The sequence below is a fragment of the Lepidochelys kempii genome, chromosome 6, assembly GCF_965140265.1.
Source record: "Lepidochelys kempii isolate rLepKem1 chromosome 6, rLepKem1.hap2, whole genome shotgun sequence".
Classification (NCBI taxonomy): Eukaryota; Metazoa; Chordata; order Testudines; family Cheloniidae; genus Lepidochelys; species Lepidochelys kempii.
Genome location: NC_133261.1, coordinates 54487859 through 54503404, shown reverse-complemented (window position 1 = coordinate 54503404; position 15546 = coordinate 54487859). Strand labels below are relative to the sequence as shown.

Genomic DNA, 15546 nt, shown 5'->3' with positions numbered 1-15546 from the left:
TAAATTCACAGCTCCTCTTAAAATCATAGAGAAGAAGGGACCTTACACCTATCAACTTTCTGATGGGTGGGTATGGAACGCTTCTTATCTTGCACCTGCCTATGCACCAAGAGGAGATTATGCCAACACGCAGTCTGCACTGGATGGCTTCACCATAGTACCAACACAACAAGACATTGCACTGGAACCGGGGCTTGAGACACGGCCTGTCAGACCCAGACAAACACCTGCCTGGACTAGAGACTATGTTATGTAGTATCCACAGTGTTTTCAGTATAATATTTCTGCCAACAGTATAGTGTCTTGTTTCATATTTGTTCCTGTGGTTAGAACAATAATGTTTATTTTAATTGGGAGAGTTTCTTAAGGAGAGGGGTGGGGAATGTGGTGTAGATGTTGCTTGTAATTATTAGAATTGGGAGCACTGGCTGTTGGGAGTCTGAACGGGCAGGAAACAGGAAGGAGCGGGGAGGAGTTGAGAGGCTGGGAGAAAGTTACAGAGCGTGCAGCAGCAGCTTGGTAAAGAGGTTTCCACTTTGAAAATAAAGTCCTGTTGAAGCTTATTAGTACCTTGCCTGGTTGATACAACAAACACATACACCAACGTGCATGTACTTTCCCACTGCAAGATATAAAAAAGGGATACATTCATCAAGCATTACACTAGGTGGATGAAATATGTGACCACAATCTAAAGAAAATGAGCAACAAGTGTCCCTGTGATATCTGATTTTGAGGAATGAATAGTAACTTGGTGCAGAGTCAAGTTTAATGATCAATACAATTCCAAGTTATTACATTAAGAAAGTTATGATGAGAGGGTTTTGACTTAGGGCTTTGAGCTGAAGAAAAAAGTGAAGCCAATGAGCTGGATTTGTGGTCAGAAAATATAAGTATGGTATATTTCAAAATCCAATCCTGAGTTTTGAAAGTAGTGTTGTGAATATAAAATAAACATCTTAAAAATAAAATGCAAAAATTATTTAAATTTTGAATCACAGTGTAGTATGGTGTAGTATTTCTCAAAATGTTATATTTGGCTATGGTAAAATATCTCGGTATATTTGTGGAAATCCATTAGTGCTCTGATCTAGCTGAACACTTAAGCTCATGCTTGAGTTTAAGCACTGAATAATTTGAGTGACTACAGGCTTAAATATTTTTGTTGGATTGATGCCTAACCATGCTCCCACTGAAATACCCTTGTACAAATTTGGAGCCTGCAATTCCACTCAGTCCTATTTCTTGTTCAGCCAATCGCTCTGACAAACAAGTTTGTTGACATTTGCAGGAGATAATGCTGCCTGCTTCTTGTTTACAATATCACCTGAAAGTGAGAACAGGCATTCGCATGGCACTGTTGTAGCCAGCGTTGCAAGATAGTTAAGTGCCAGATGCACTAAAGATTTGTATGTCCCTTCAACCACCGTACCAGGGGACAATGCATCCATGCTGATGATGGGTTCGCTCGATAACAATCGAAGGCAGTGTGGAATGATGCCTGTTCATTTTCATTACCTGAGTCAGTTGACACCAGCAGAAGGTTGATTTTCTTTTTTGGTGGTTTGGGTTCTGTAGTTTCCGCATCGGAGTGTTGCTCTTTTAAGACTTCTGAAAGCGTGTTCCACACCTCATCCTTCTCAGATTTTGGAAGGCACTTCAGATTCTTAAACCTTGAGTGCTGTAGCTATCTTTAGAAATCTCACATTGGTACCTTCTTTGTGTTTTGTTAAATCTGCAGTGAAAGTGTTCGTAAAATGAACAACATGTGCTGGGTCATCAGCCAAGACTGCTATAACATGAAATATATGGCAGAATGACAGTAAAGCAGAGCAGGGGACATACAATTCTCCCCCAAGGAGTTCAGTCACAAATTTAATTAACGTATTATTTTTTTAATGAGCACCATCAAAATGGAAGCATGTCCTCTAGAATGGTGACCAAAGCATGAAGGGGCATACAAATGTTTAGCATATCTGGCACATAAATACCTTGCAATGCCAGCTACAAAAGTACCATGCAAATGCCTGTTCTCACCTTCTCACACTGGTGACATTGTAAATAAGAAGAGGGCAGCATTATCTCCTGTAAATGTAAACAAACTTGCTTTTCTTAATGATTAGCTGAACAAGAAGTAGGACTGAGTGGACTTGTAGGCTCTGAAGTTTTATATTGTTTTGTTTTGAGTGCAGTTATGTAACAAAAAAAATTTACATTTGTAAATTGCACTTTCAGGACAAAGAGATTGCACTACAGTACTTGTATGAGGTGAATTGAAAAATACTATTGCTTTTGTTTGTCATTGTAAATATTTATAATAAAAATACACATTTTGATTTCAATTATAACATAGAATAACATATATATGAAAATGTTGAAAAATATCAAAATATTAAATAAATTTTAATTGGTATTCTGTTTAACAGTGTGATTAAAATTGTGATTAATCGCTGTTACTGGTTCAGTCACAGAGACCCCCTTGAGGCTGTCACCTGATGTGCTGGAATTACCTCTGAGCCCATTTTCCACTGCCAGGTTGGGACTCCAGAACCCTCCCTTGTTGAGCCAGACATGCTAGTCTGCTGCAACACAGACCCAGGTCTGGTCCACACCCTGAAAGCTACAGACTTTAACCAAAAACTGCTCAGCAAGTCACTTATCTCCAGCACTCAGACACCCAGTTCCCAATGGAATCCAAACCCAAAATTAATCTGTTCTACTCTGTATAAAGGTTATAAAGGTAAACTCACAAATTGTCCCCCCTCTATAACACTGATAGAGCGATATGCAGAGCTGTTTGCTCCCCCAGGTATTAATCACTTATGTTGGGTTTACTAATAAACAAAAGTGATTTTATTAAGTATAAAAAGTAGGATTTAAGTGGTTTCAAGTAATAACAGACAGAACAAAATAAGTTACCAACCAAAATAAAACAAAACATGCAAGTCTAAGCTTAATACATTAAGAAACTGAATACAGGTAAAATCTCACCCTCAGACATGTTCCAATAAGCTTCTTTCACAGAATAGACTCCTTCCTAGTCTGGGCCCAGTCCTTTCCTCTGGTACAGTTCTTGTTAGTTCTAGCTCAGGTGGTAACTAGGGGATTTCTCATGACTTCAGCTTCCTTTGTTCTGTTCAACCCCCTTGTATAGCTTTGGCACAAGGCAGGAATCTTTTGTCTCTCTGGGTTCCCAGCCCTCCTTCTAAATGGAAAAGCACCAGGTTTAAGATGGATTCCAGTATCATGTGACATGGTCACATGTCCTCTGAGACTCCTAGTCTCCATTCTTCCAAGGCTGGCCAGCAAGTCCCCTGGAAGATTTGCAAGTAAACAGAGCCATTTACAGGTATTTGATTCCGAAACACCTTTAATGGCTTCCACTTAACATGTTTACATCAGTAACACAAGTTTATATCTTATTCTCCTAACTCCAGACATAGAAATAATACATGCAAACAAATGGGATGACTACACTCAGTAGATTATAAGCTTTGTAATGATACCTTACAAGAGACCTTTTGCATGAAGCATATTCCAGTTACATTATATTCACACTTATTAGCATATTTCCATAAAACATATGGAAACATCACAATCACGATTAATTTGTTTGAGTTAATCACGTGAGTAAACTTCAATTAATTGTATGTCATAGATAGCATATGTCATAGATAAGAAGCAAGAATATCAAAAGCTTAGTTTTTCTGTAAGTGAAGTAACTTTGGTCTTATCCCTTTCAGTGCTGTCTTGCAAATAGTCACAGTTGGGAAGGAAAGATTTAATATACAATGATAAGTCCAATTCATAATGGCTGTTGCTTGTGTCTATTGTTAGAATAATAATTGTTATGCCTCTGCAGTTTTAAGGGCAGATACATTACAAGTACCTTCACCTTAGAAGAACAGAATTATTGTACCCTGCACATTTAAGAGCTAAAAGAAAGCTGGCCTCTTCCACTCACAAAAACAAAGTCTACAGTTACAATTGTAGATGTAAAAAGAAAAGGAGTACTTGTGGCACCTTAGAGACTAACCAATTTATTAGAGCATAAGCTTTCGTGAGCTGTAGCTCACGAAAGCTTATGCTCTAATAAATTGGTTAGTCTCTAAGGTGCCACAAGTACTCCTTTTCTTTTTGCGAATACAGACTAACACGGCTGTTACTCTGAAATTGTAGATGTATTTTTAGCTGACATTCAACAGAACTGTGCTGCTTTTCAAATGTGCCTTGAAATGTCCATTTTCTTTAGCTCCTCTGCTCTATGTGCTTGCTGTTTGAAGATAAGTCAGTCATTTGAGTGACTTAGGGATCAGGAAAAGCAGCACTCAGCAGCATGCTGATGTTGGCAAAGGCAGTGAAACGAGCAGGTCCTGAAATGTCCCCCCTTGTGTGCCACCTGATATCTTGGTTAGAGACATCTGTAGGAGGATGGACTCTTAAACACTGTTAGGGAATATTTATGTACATAAGGCCAAATCCTGTCCCAGCCTCCCTGGTTGCAGTGGTTCCCTTGACAACAGAACCAATAAAATTCTGTAGAATTCCAGGGACCATGCAGGGAGTGGGGAGTATGCTATTGCTGTAAAGCACAGAGGCCAACTTTGCAGGGATACCTGCAGATAAGAGCAAATCCTCTCCTCCTTCCTCCTTCAGGGAGTCCTCCCAGTTCATCTTGTAGAGCACACCTCGCTGAGTTTGTAGGATGAGTTTTCATAGCTTCACATATTCTAAGCCCAGAAGGGACCACTGTGGTACCTAGTCTGACCTCCTACATAACACAGGCCATAGGACTTTCCTCTATTAATTCCTATTTGAATTAGAGCATATCTTTTTGAAAAAACAAATTGAAGTGAGGTGGGCCAGTGGAGCTATGATTATGCAAATACACTGGTTAAAGCCCCGGTAAATATTGGGGGTAGGCAGTATGAACCTGCTGTAGGGGCTAAGACAGTCAAAAGATTGTAGTAGTAGCTCTTAATCACCCACCACTACAACACTGCAGTCACGGGTGGAAAATTGGACTTTCCTGATCCCTCCAGGCCAACCCAATGTGCACCCCATTTGCCTGATCTATGTGTTCAGTCCAGGATACGGTCATTAATGTATGCACCCAGTTCACTGAAGTAGTTTTTCAACTTTCTTCTTTCTCCCTCCAAAGACACTGTGAGTTGTTTTCCCACAGCACAATGAAGATCTGCCTACTCGTTTTTATTATTATTTAACAAGTCTTAGAACATCTAGACACATTACTTTGAAATATTTTTTTCAGGACAAGTAAGCTCAAAAGTAAATACAAGCATATAATGTTTTTTTCCTATTTATACTGAGAGATTGTGATGGTTCTTAAATTTGATAATGAAAAGGAATAGTGATTCTTGATGGTTAAGGGTATAATTCCTTCCAACAAAAGATAGTTTCAAAATGACTTTATACAGTTCTGAAGACTCTCTAGGCAATTTTAAAAATGTACATGTCCTGCTTACAATTTGACCAGCTTAATTCAGTGGTGCTTGACCTTTGCTATTCTTACAACACAAATATGTATCTAATTTGGATGGTCAGCAAGTGTCGTGGTGATTAACTTTAAAAAAAATGCCACCTTTCATAGCGGCATAAAGCTTTATTGTGATGAAACCCTAAATTATTTTTTCAAATTGGAGCAAATCAAACTTGGGTTTGGAAAAGCAAACAAAAGCTGAAATACTAACTTGAATGTTATAAAGTGCACATCCGTCATAAATTGCAAATAATAATAATCATAATAATAATAATTAATAATTAATAAAATTGGCAGGTAACCAAGAATAGGTCCTCTCAAGTTTCAATCTTCAAATCCCAATGAAATATCCATGAAACAGTTCTTGTGATGCACTTCCAGTTATGCTCCTGGATGGAACCCAAGAGTGCAAAGGAAGGAAATAATGAAGAGATCTGTCTCCCCAAAACATGAAAATGTTTTAGAATGTCAAGGATTTTCCTAGAACAAACCTTGGTTCAAGGGAAGTTTTAGTGTATCTATTTCAGCATTGCATGACTGCACAGAGGTTTTTGGGGGCCCAGGACAAATCCGAAATGGAAGTCCCTCCCACCTGTTCAAAGAAATTACCACTGAGGGCTTGTCTATACTGGCAATTTATAGCGCTGCAAACACCCCCCTGAGCACCGCAAGTTTCAGCGCTGTAAAGCACCATTGTAGACAGTGCACCAGTGCTGGGAGCTGCCCTCCCAGCGCTGGTAGCTATGCCTCTTGTGGAGGTGGGTTTTTTTAGAGCACTGGGAGAGCTCTCTCCCAGCACTCTGCCGTGACTACACAAGCCACGTTAAAGCGCTGCCACGGCAGAACTTTAGTGTAGCCAGTGTAGACTAGCCCTCAGAAGCAGCCGCAATGAGAGCGGGGGTGGGGCGGGGGTTGGAGAGAAACTTACCCTGCTGTAGCAGCTCCTGTCCCATGGGCTAGACCTGTCTCCCTCTCTGGGTGTTGTGACCTGGCACGTGAAGTCGCAGCGCCACTCAGCTTTGGCCTGGCCACCCCTCTATTATGACTCTGCATGCAAGGTCACAATGCCAATCACTCAAATTTGTCCCAGTCACCCCTCCATCATGAGGTTTGGGAGCATTCTCAAATGCGATGCCCAGGGCAAACTGACCCTGTTGCCCCCTCCTTTGGCCAGCCCTGCAGTACTGAACTCTGAACATTGAAAATTGTGCTGGCCAGCCTACAGTTTCCTGAGAAAGAGGAAGAGGTATTTTTGAACCTCTAAAAATTAGGAAGAACTACAGACCTCCAGATAGCTCCTCTTTCCATTCCAATTGTTATTTATAAAGGATCTTCAGTGTGCTTGTTGCTGTGCAAACTAAAAGTGAGCCTGCAATCTAGTTCAAACATTTATAGTACAGCAATAAATAGTGCAGATGTCTTCACTGAGGTCAACACTGCATGATTTTGTGAAAGAAATATGTTACCAGGAAGGATACAAAAGCTAAGAGGGAGATTGCTTGGTGTATGTGAAGTGGAGAAGTCCCAAACACGGAAGAGGTGATATGTAGTATGGTGCAAGGCAACGTAGGTGAAAAGAAAATGGAGGAGTAATTAGGAGGAGCATCAGGACTGATATAAGGGAAAAAATGAGAACACATACATTATATAATTGACTGAAGTGTTTTGTTTTACTTGGCTGGTGCTTTACTTGGTACTAAGAGAGTTCTGTGTGTGTGTGTGTGTGTGTGTGTGCGTGCGCATTAGACAAACAGGTGAATTATACATCTAGTTCATGGAAAGTATAAATAGGAAGAGTGAGGTTTGCACAAAGATGTAAGTCATATTTTGTCAGTAACAGGTAAGTCTTTTGGTCTCAATCACCTACCGTAGACAGTACTGCTATTAATTCATAACATAATAGACATTATTGAAAAAAAGCGGAATAACAAAAATCAGTGGGTTACTGTAATGCATGGTTATAAAATATACAAGGAGGACAGTTTAGGTCAAAGAGGTGTGGGGAGTTTCAAAAAGATGTACCAAAAGATTCCTCAGAATCTAATCAGATAAAATTTGTGGGGAGAGACCCCCTACTAGAATATACATGGATATAAATCCAAAGTGATAAGAATACAAATGTAATATCAGGATATGCTACCTGACTCCTGATCAGGAAAAGGATACTAAGTGAACAATACCAATCAGATCAAAGAGGCAACTATGTCTGACAAAACAATAATAATGGGCAACTTCAGCTACTAGCCTATCAGCTGGTCAAATTTCACATCACATGCAGGGTTTGAAAAGCAATTTCTCAACACTGGTAACCAGTCTTTTCCCTTCTGTGACCCCATGTTACACCAGAAGAAAGTTTCATGGCTTCCTCCCATAAATAAATTCAGAGAGTGGTCATTATCCATAGGTTTGAAAATGTATGCTTATAAAAAATTGCTTCTTGGAATATCTAATTCTACAGCACATGAAATAAGAGACTATTCTTAATTTAGTCTTGGAGCGTTAAGTATAATTGAGCCACTGAGTAACAGCGCCCATAGTGTAGGTTAAGCATTTTGTGGAGAGGCATTGTACCAAAAATGAGCCTGGTAACCATAAAATTTAAAACAGGAGATTTCCATGTGGTTCATAGTCAACATCAATATGAAGTCAGTGGGAGCTGATGGTACTAAAATAGGTGCCTATGGTTAGGCTACTACATCTGTCTTTAGGTGCCTAAATAAGTGGCTACTTTCAAAAGTGCAGAACAACCAACAGCTCCAATTCACTTCAGGGAGAGGTAGTGGGTATCCAACTTTCTTGAAAATGAGGTCACTTATTTAGGTGCTGAAGCATTAAGTTAGAATGCTGCTTTTAAGCACTCATTTTTAAATCTGGCCCAGAATGTTTTAACAGAAAATTGTGCCTGTTTCCCATTCTTCTGTAAATATTAGCATAGCAAAGGAATGTATTGTTTCCCATTGCACTTCTATTGTCCTGTGTTGACAAGAGTTACAGTTTGTGTCTGTCTTATGCCAGCCATGTCCATGGAGAAATTCCAAACAACCTTGAATATAATACACAGTAGTATTTTACATACCAGCTGTATGTTTACAGATTGTTTGCAAGCTCCCACTTAATTGTAATTGTTCCTAAACAATGAAGGCAGCAGCTCTGTTCTCATTCTGCCGCTGACATTTGCATTGAAGAAGTAGTATAAATATGGTCTTGCTGGCACTGTTTCTCATGGGAAATAATGACATTTTCCACCATCAAAAAACAAAAACTTCACTTCATATTTTTCTAGTTGAGGGAATTGAAAAATATGGTTTTTACTGCTTCCTTTTCGGTTTTTAGGTATTATTCTTGCACCTGAAGATGTGGATACGCTAGACAGTTTGGTGTTAGAGCCAAACAATAATAAATTAATATAGTAAAGTGAGAATATGTGTAAAAAATAAAAAGCATAACACCTTTGGAACACATATGACACAAGGACTGGTTCTTGTGTTCTTCAGACAGATTTTAGGGGCTGGAGGTATTGAGTCTGATTCTCGACAGCCTTGCATCTTGTGTAGTGATTTACACCTGGGCAGAAGGAGGAAGCCCCCATGCTAAGGACCCTCCGTCCCCTCGCACCTAAACTTTTGGAGGCAGGAGCTACAGTCTTTTTAGTAGTATTATTTGTCCAATGTTTAACACACTGGTACACGTCCTTGATTGAGGGTCTAGGTTAGTGGTGGAAAACCTACAGCTGGCAGGGTAATCTGCTAGCAGGACACGAGACAGTTTGTTTACATTGACCATACACAGGTACAGCCACCAGCAGCTCCCAGTGGCCGAGGTTCACCGTTCCTGGCCAAAGGGAGCTGCAGGAAGCAGCAGCCAGCCTGCGCCACTTCCCACATCTCCCATTGGCCAGGAATGGCAAACCATGGCCACTGGGAGCTGTGGGCAGCTGTGCCTGCGGACGATCAGTGTAAACAAACTTTCTCGCATCCCACCAGTAGATTACCCTGATGGGCTGTGTATGGCCCGCAGGCCACAGGTTGCTCACCTTTGTCCTAGGTGCTACCATAATACAAATAATAAATAATCTTCTTACCTAGTCACAGACCTCACCTGCAACATTCCAACCAACCTCAGCCCCAGGCCCTGCCCAACCGTTCTCCCAGACTGTCCACCAGACTCCTACACTGATTGTCGCTCCTACTCCAGCATGTCCACACCTGGCACGCAAAACCTTCCATGAGTTATTGCCATGACCCCAGTGTCTCAATTCTCTGTAGGTAAAAAATATTGAGACTGGAGAAGCAGCAACACTGGAGTTCATGGAAATGCAGCAGGAATGAACTTTTCCCAGCATTAACTGCTGGGCCTCTTTCTAATGCATCTATATTTTAGGAAAAAAGTTGTTCAGAAACATAAAGGAAGATAAGTCATGGTGATAGATGACCAATGAAACGAAATGATTTTGAAGACACACAAACTGCACAGCTGTGCCAGTTACAAAGAAAATGCATCTGACCATTTCAATGCTTCTAGTTCAACCATTTGGACAGGTTAGCTTGATTCTATGCCATGGCGCTGTCAGAGCTGCTAGATAATATGTAGATTTCTCACTGATCTCCACAGGATATTGCTGTTATTTCAGGATTTATTACTTTGCAAGGAGAATGATGGACAACTATTCTCACAATACTAGCATACTCTCTGAAAATATTAAAATGCTGAACTTTCAGAAAAATGCAGTTTTTAAATATGATTGTCTTTATGGAAAAAAACCAATGCCCTGAGCTTTGAGCAATGCTGGCAGAATCTGTGAAAGCTTATATAGACATCCTTCTGAACTTTATTCTTGACTGCCAGAATTCTTGCTGTTCCATTCATTCCCAGGCAATCCCTGTGCTGGTATGGCCTCCCAGGGGTATGAGCAGCCATCATAGAGGCTCTTCTGCTTTATGCCAGTGCAATAGGACCTGAGGATTTGGGTGACTTAAAACTATCTTCCCATCCCTCCTGAGTTATGCCTGTAGGACCAAGCTCAGGATCTGGACCTTAGTGTCTGGAAAGCTGCCTTTTGTATTATTCTCCTCTGTTGCATTGGTAATAATCTCAGGTATTTTCAGCAGTTCTTATGTGCATTCCATTACACTCACATGCCATAAGCCCTACACTGTTCTCCTACAACATGTGAGCTGTCCTATGCTTAAACTCTTTTCCATGCTGCCATCCAATGTTCTTTTCTATTTTCAGTCCTCATCAGTTGAAATGGTTGTTTTCAAAATCTGAAATATGTGTTAGGCCTTATTGTAAATGTCATTTACCTTTACAATACTGTTCTTATGCTGATACTTAAAATGGAAAAAGAAATACAGAAGTAGGTTTAACTACTGTAAATGGGAGCAAAAATGTAATGATGGTCATTGAATGTAGCATGCATAGAGACACAAGGTATACCACCTTCTGTTGGTGGAAAGTACAAGATTTGAAGCCACATAGAACTCTTCCTCAGGTCTGGGAAGGAACTCAAAGTATCTGAACTAAATACAAGTCGAGAAAAATATTTTGTTTCTTGAATTTGCTCATGTGTGTAGCATATTTAGGTATTCAGACACCATGGTGATGGAACACAGTATCAATCTTTAGAAGATAAAAAGGATGAATATAGATTTTGACTGGTTAATAATTTACACTAATGATACACCATTGAATCGGATAACACAATTTTAGTAAGAGAAGTCTGGAATGGTTTATTTAAAAAAAAACGCACACACCTGATTATGGTTTATTTAGATGACAGTAGCTCCTAGATGTTCCTATAGAGGGAGATCTGTGATATATATGTACAGACAGTTTAGTAAAAGATACACTCCCTACCCCAAAGAGCTAACAATTTTGTCAAGACTCTTCCAAAAAAAAGTTGTGGTGAATGTATCTAAAATAACAGTCGTCAGAGGTACTGTAGAATCTTCAGTACATTTTTATGAAAGCTTCCCTTGATGTAGAAGTGCATTTCAGCTGAAACAAGAGCTTTGTTTGGAACTGGTAAGCACTCCAAGTTTTATTCCCTTTCTAACCTAATAGGTTTCTATTTTCATGCTTAAGCTACTCCACCTGGATAAGTGTTCTCAGCCTTTCTTCTTTTCACTGTTTATGAACTTTCAAACACTAGGAAAGAACTGAGGCCAATTTTTTCAAAAGTAGCGACTGATTTAAATTCTGGTTTTTTGGGTGTCTGCTTTGATACTTTAGGTCTGATTTACAAAATTGCTGAGCACCCACAACTCCAACTGGAGATAATGAGAGTTTCAGGTCTTTCACCCCCCTAAAAATAAGGCCCAAGGTGTCCAAAACTGGACACCCCAAATTATTGACTAGTTTTGAAAATGTATCTGAGAGAGAGATTATGACTGCCCTGATACAGATAAAGGATAAAGAGAAATAGATTGTACACCATGGTATTTGAGTGTCTACTAATTGAAGGCCACTCCTTCAGTAAGTCAGATGCTCCCTAGACTATGTATTTGACACTTTAAAAAGCAGCTAGTAAATAAAGCCACATCATTGCCCTTTAACATCCACTAATGTACTAGGTGTATGTAGTCCTAAAATTATGCAGTTCTATTGAACTAAAAATTTCCTTTACAACTAGGGCTGTCGATTAATCGCAGTTAACTCACACGGTTAACTCAAAAAAAATTATCGCGATTAAAAAAACTTATCATGATTAATTGCAGTTTTTATCGCATTGTTAAACAATAGAATATCAATTGAAATTTAATAAATATTTTGGATGTTTTTTCTACATTTTCATATATATTGTATTCTGTGTTGTAACTGAAATCAAACTGTATATTATGTTTATTACAAATATTTGCATTGTAAAAATGATAAATAAAAGAAATAGTATTTTTCCATTCACCTTTTACAAGTACTGTAGTGAAATCTCTTAGTGGTGAAAGTCCAATTTACAAATGTAGATTTTTTTTGGTATATAACTGCACTCAATAACAAAATAATATAAAACTTCAGAGCCTACAAGTCCACTCAGTCCTACTTCTTGTTCAGCCAATCGCTAGGACAAACAAGTTTGTTTACATTTACAGGAGATAATGCTGCCCTCTTCTTATTTACACTGTCACCAGAAAGTGAGAACAGGCATTTTCATGGCACTTTTGTAGCCAGCCGGCCATATTTACGTGCCAGATATGCTAAATATGCGTATGCCCCTTCGTGCTTTGGCCACCATTCCAAAGGACATGCTTCCAAGCTGATGATGCTCATTTAAAAAAATAATGCATTGCTTAAATTTGTGACTGAACTCCCTGAGGGAGAATTGTATGTCCCCTACTCTGTTTCACTGGCATTTTGCCATATATTTCATGTTACAGCAGTCTTGGATGATGACCCAGCACATGTTCTTCATTTTAAGAACACTTTAGCTGCATATTTAATGAAACACAAAGAAGGTACCAATGGAGATTTCTAAAGATAGTTGTACAGAATTCAACCCAAGGTTTAAGAATCTGAAGTGCCTTCCAAAATCTGAGAGGGACAGGGTGAGGAACATGCTTTCAGAAGTCTTAAAAGAGCAACACTCCGATGCGGAAACTACAGAGCCCAAACCACCAAAAGAGAAAATCAACCTTCTGCTTGTGGCATCTGACTCAGATAAAGAAAATTAACATGCATCAGTCCACACTGCTTTGTGTTCTGTTATCGAGCAGAACCCATCCCTAGCATGGAGGCATGTCCCCTAGAATGGTGGTTGAAGCATAAGGGGACATATGAATCTTTAGCGCATCTGGCACGTAAATATCTTGCGACGCTGGCTACAACAGTGCCATGAGAATACCTGTTCTCACTTTCAGGTGACACTGTAAACAAGAAGCAGGCAGCATTATCTCCTGCAAATATCAAAAAACTTGTTTGTCTGTGTGATTGGCTAAACAAGAAGTAGGACTGAGTGGACTTGCAGGCTCTAAAATTTTACATTGTTTTATTTTTGAATGCAGGTTTTTTGTACATAATTCTATGTTTGTAAGTTCAACTTTTATAATAAAGAGATCACACTAGGGTACTTGTATCAGGTGAATTGAAAAATACGATTTCTTTTGTTTTTTTTTTACAGTGCAAATACTTTTAATAAAAAATAATATAAAGTGAGTACTGTACACTTTGGATTCTGTGTTGTAATTGAAATATATATATATATAATCAAAAATATTTAAAGAAATGGTATTCTATTAATGTTGAACAGTGCAATTAATTGTGTGATTAATCACGATTAATTTTTTAATCACTTGACAGCCGTACTTTCAATATTTAGTGCTGCTTGTATGCTCAGTGACTAATATGCAGGTCAATCTTGCATAATCTTATGGGTATAGCTCCAGAACCAAAGCATTGTCTCAACTAATTTGCTGTGTGTGTTTAGCAGAGATACTGTATGCTTTATTGCTTTGTCAATAACATTTTGAAACAAACTAAAATAATGATGTTGTGAACACATTCATATACTATAAAGCAGTGGATGCTGTCAAGCATTTCTATTCCCATTTTGTTCCAGCTATTTGACTAAATTATTGAAGATTTCTTCTTGTAGTTCATATATTGCACATTAATGCAATGTTCCATTTAGCTTTCCAAATGGCAACAATGTAGAGGGTATAGTACTCCTCTCCCTATTATGATGACTAAGATGGACATCCTGATTTACTCTAGTGCATCTGTGAGGACAATCAGGTCTATATACTTGACGTGTTTTGGCTATCCCATCTCTTTTCTCTCCAACTTCCTGATGGAGTTTTCGTGACACCACAGCGTGTTCATAAAGCTGCTGCCCATAAAGCTGTACATGTACTAAGAAGTGCAATAGCATCATTTCTATCCTCAAAATACTCTGCTGGCTCCACATTTATTTCAAGACCCAGATTAAAATTGCTGCCCTTGGTTTTAAAACTCTGGATTTCATAGAATCATAGAATATCAGGGTTGGAAGGGACCTTAGGAGGTCATCTAGTCCAACCCCCTGCTCAAAGTAGGACCAATCCCCAACTAAATCATCCCATCCAGGGCTTTGTCAAGCCTGACCTTAAAAACCTCTAAGGAAGGAGATTCCACCACCTCCCTAGGCAACCCATTCCAGTGCTTCACCACCCTCCTAGTGAAACAGTTTTTCCTAATACCCAACCTAAACCTCCCCCACTGCAACTTGAGACCATTGCTCCTTATTCTATCATCTGGTACCACTGAGAACAGTCTAGATCCATTCTCTTGATCTATCCTTTCCAGTCTAGATCCATCCTTTCAGGTAATTGAAAGCACCTAACAAATCCCCTCTCATTCTTCTCTTCTGAAGACTAAATAATCCCAGTTCCCTCAGCTGCTCCTCATAAGCCATGTGCTCCTGCCCCCTATTCATTTTTGTTGCCCTCCGCTGGACTCTTTCCAATTTTTCCACATCCTTCTTGTAGTGTGGGGCCCAAAACTGGACACAGTACTCCAGAGAGGCCTCAACAATGTCGAATAGAGGGGAATGATCGCATCCCTTGATCTGCTGGCAAAGCTCCTACTTATACAGCCCAAAACGCCATTAGCCTTCTTGGCAACAAGGGCACACTCTTAACTCATATCCAGTTTCTCATCCACTGTAACCCCTAGGTCCTTTTCTGCAGAACTGCTGCCTAGCCACTCAGTCCCTAGTCTGTAGCAGTGCGTGGGATTCTTCCTTCCTAAGTGCATGACTTTGTCCTTGTCCTTGTTGAACCTCATCAGATTTCTTTTGGCCCAATCCTCTAATTTGTCTAGGTCCCTCTGTATCCTATCCCTACCCTCCAGCGTATCTACCACTCCTCCCAGTTTAGTGTCATCTGCAAACTTGCTGAAGGTGCAATCCACTCCATCCTCCAGATCATTAATAAAGATATTGAACAAAACTGGCCCCAGGATTGACCCTTGGGGCACTTCCCTTGATACTGGCTGCCAACTAGACATGGAGCCATTGATCACTACCCGTTGAGCCTGATGATCTAGCCAGCTTTCTATCTATTTTGTCTCATGGGCTC

General features: G+C 39.6%; 1 pseudogene; it reads right to left on the bottom strand.

Annotated features, from left to right (window-relative positions):
- Positions 1 to 1238: 1238 nt before the first annotated feature.
- The window catches only part of LOC140913602 (E3 SUMO-protein ligase ZBED1-like), a 69611-nt pseudogene continuing 55303 nt past the window's right edge, over positions 1239 to 15546 (bottom strand).